Source organism: Salarias fasciatus, chromosome 4, assembly GCF_902148845.1.
Source record: "Salarias fasciatus chromosome 4, fSalaFa1.1, whole genome shotgun sequence".
Classification (NCBI taxonomy): domain Eukaryota; kingdom Metazoa; phylum Chordata; class Actinopteri; order Blenniiformes; family Blenniidae; genus Salarias; species Salarias fasciatus.
The window spans coordinates 11,437,930-11,441,775 of NC_043748.1; positions in this window are offsets into that span (position 1 = coordinate 11,437,930).

The following is a 3,846-nucleotide window of genomic DNA, read 5'->3' on the forward strand; positions in this document are numbered from 1 at the left end:
TTCTTCTTCTTCTTCTTCTTCTGCTCTTTAAACTGGAATTTGACCCCCTGAACATGCTCGAAAACTCACCAAACTTTGCACAAAATTCAGTTCTGGCGAAAAATTTTTTTTAATATGAATTTCAATATTGGGATTTAAAAATTGGCTCTACAGCGCCACCTGCAAAACCCAAAATGCATTGCGTCAATGGGAGGGGGTCCGCAATAAACTTTGTCGTACTGCCACAAAATTCGGTATACACATGCGTGTTGTCGGGACAAACAAAAAATATTATTATGACCCCACCTTCAAAACAGCAGGAAAGCAGCTATCTGGGATTGAATTTTCAAAATTGCTGAGTCAGCGTTTTCCAGGACGTCGTACAAAATGTTCGTTTTGATCGTGCGCTTCTCCAAATGAGGTGAAATTTGGTGGACACCATCTACATAAGTAGACAATTAAAAGTTATCCAATTCACAAATCTTCAGATTACGGTTTCCGCGTGGCAACGCCGCAAAATTGATGTCAAATTTCGCCATTTTTTCAGAGTGATAAATGGCTGCCATTTCTACATAATGACTCCAATCCAAACCAAATTTTAAACAATGATTAATCCTTCCTTCCTCGACACATAGACCATGAAATTTTGAAAATCGGCGTTACAGCGTCCCCTACAGAATCAAAATAAAATCTGTATGGGGAGTAAAATTATTAGTTTGTCAGAAATGAATGAAATTTAGGGAATAATTCCTTCATGTGGTCCCGATCAGAAAAGCAAATGGTAACCATGTTGTAATTTCAACGGTGTTGCCGTGGTGATGGCTGAAGTTCCCCATGTTATTCTAATGGGCCCAAGTGAAAAATCTCCCATCAAATCAAATTTACTTGTTGCCATGGAAATGTGCCAAATTTCACAAACATCCATGAAAGAATAAAACGGGGCGGGTCAGGTAAGCGGCGGGCGAGGGCCTTTTGACGCCGCTCGCGGCTTTAATTCTTTCTTTCTTTCTTCTTCTTCTTCTTCTTCTTCTTCTTCTTCTTCTGCTCTTTCAACTGGAATTTGACCCCCTGAACATGCTCGAAAACTCACCAAATTTTGCACAAAATTCAGTTTCGGCGAAAATTTTTTTTTAATGTGAATTTCAATATTGGGATTTAAAAATTGGCCCTACAGCGCCACCTGCAAAACCCAAAATGCATTGCGTCAATGGGAGGGGGTCCGCAATAAACTTTGTCGTACAGCCACAAAATTCGGTATACACATGCCCATTGTCGAGACAAACAAAAAATATTATTATGACCCCGACCTCAAAACAGCAGGAAAGCAGCGAGCTGGGATTGAATTTTCAAAAATGCTGAGTCAGCGTTTTCCAGGACGTCGTACAAAATGTTCGTTTTGATCGCGCGCTTCTCCAAATGAGCTGAAATTTGGTGGACACCATCTACACGAGTAGACAATTAAAAGTTATCCAATTCACAAATCTTCAGATTACGGTTTCCGCGTTGCAACGCCACAAAGTTGATGTCAAATTTTGCCATTTTTTCAGTGTGATAAATGGCTGCCATTTCGACTTAATGACTCCAATCCAAACCAAATTTTAAACACTTATTGACCCTTCTTATCTGGACACATTGACAGTGAAATTTTCACAATCGGAATTACAGCGCCCCCTACAGAATCAAAATAAAATCTGTATGGGGAGTAAAATTATTAGTCTGTCAGAAATGAATGAAATTTGGGTGATAATTACGTCATGTCGTCCCGATCAGAAAAGCAAATGGTAACCATGTTGTAATTTCAACGGTGTTGCCGTGGCGATGGCTGAAGTTCCCCATGTTATTCTAATGGGCCCAAGTGAAAAATCTCCCATCAAAACAAATGTACTTGTTGCCATGGAAATGTGCCAAATGTGACAAACATCAATGAAAGAATAAAACGGGGCGGGTCAGGTAAGCGGCGGGCGAGGGCCTTTTGACGCCGCTCGCGGCTTTAATTAGGCCCGAGCCCCTGGCCTGCCAAGGGCGAAGGGCCTATTGTTTCTGCAACACAGACAACGACTAGTCGAGCGCGCAGCGCTCGACCTCAGGCCTTTCACACTCTCAAAACACACAACGATGACAAGTCGAGCGCGCAGCGCTCGACCACAGACATCATTCAACATGTCCAGACACACACACACCGACACGCACTCACACATACACGTGTACAAACACAAAAACGCACACACACACACGAATTTTCGAGCGCGCAGCGCTCGACCACAGGCCTTTCACACACTCAAACGTACAAAAATGACAAGTCGAGCGCGCAGCGCTCGACCTCAGACATAGGCCAACATGTCCAGACACACACACCCCGACATGCACTCATACACACGTGTACAAACACAAAAAACGCACACACACTGTCACACACAAACATGACTTGTCGAGCGCGTAGCGCTCGACCACGGGCATGCACACTCTCAAACACCTCACAGACGCGTCGGTCTTGTCGAGACCTTTCCGAAAATATATAACATGTGGGCGAAATAACGGCAGAAAAAAAAATCGCATGTTGTTTTTGCAAAAAATATTTAGGCCCGAGCCCCTGGCCTGCCAAGGGCGAAGGGCCTATTGTTTCTGCAACACAGACAACGACTAGTCGAGCGCGCAGCGCTCGACCTCAGGCCTTTCACACTCTCAAAACACACAACGATGACAAGTCGAGCGCGCAGCGCTCGACCACAGACATCATTCAACATGTGCAGACACACACACACCGACACGCACTCACACATACGCGTGTACAAACACAAAAATGCACACACACACCAGAATTTTCGAGCGCACAGCGCTCGACCACAGGCCTTTCACACACTCAAACATACAAAAATGACAAGTCGAGCGCGCAGCGCTCGACCTCAGACATAGGTCAACATGTCCAGACATATACACCCTGACATGCACTCATACACACGTGTACAAATACAAAAAACACACACACACTCTCACACACAAACATGACTTGTCGAGCGCGCAGCGCTCGACCACAGACTTTCACACTCTCAAACACCTCACAGACGCGTCGGGCTTGTCGAGACCTTTCCGAAAATATATAACATGTGGGCGAAATAATGGCAGAAAAAAAAAAAGCATATTGTTTTTGCAAAAAATATTATTCTTTCTTTCTTTCTTCTTCTTCTTCTGCTCTTTAAACTGGAATTTGACCCCCTGAACATGCTCGAAAACTCACCAAATTTTGCACAAAATTCAGTTCCGGTGAAAAATTTTTTTTAATATGTGTTTCAATATTGGGATTTAAAAATTGGCCCTACAGCGCCACCTGCAAAACCCAAAATGCATTGCGTCAATGGGAGGGGGTCCGCAAAAAACTTTGTCGTACAGCCACAAAATTCGGTATACAGATGCGCGTTGTTGGGACAAACAAAAAATATTATTATGACCCCATCCTCAAAACAGCAGGAAAGCAGCGAGCTGGGATTGAATTTTCAAAAATGCTGAGTCAGCGTTTTCCAGGGCGTCGTACAAAATGTTCGTTTTGATCGTGCGCTTCTCCAAATGAGCTGAAATTTGGTGGACACCATCTACACAAGTAGACAATTAAAAGTTATCCAATTCACAAATCTTCAAATTACGGTTTCCGCGTGGCAACGCCGCAAAGTTGATATCAAATTTTGCCATTTTTTCAGTGTGATGAATGGCTGCCATTTCTACATAATGACTCCAATCCAACCCAAATTTTAAACACTGATTAATCCTTCCTTCCTGGACACATAGACAGTGAAATGTTGAAAATCGGCGTTACAGCGCCCCCTACAGAATCAAAATAAAATCTGTATGGGGAGTAAAATTATTAGTTTACCA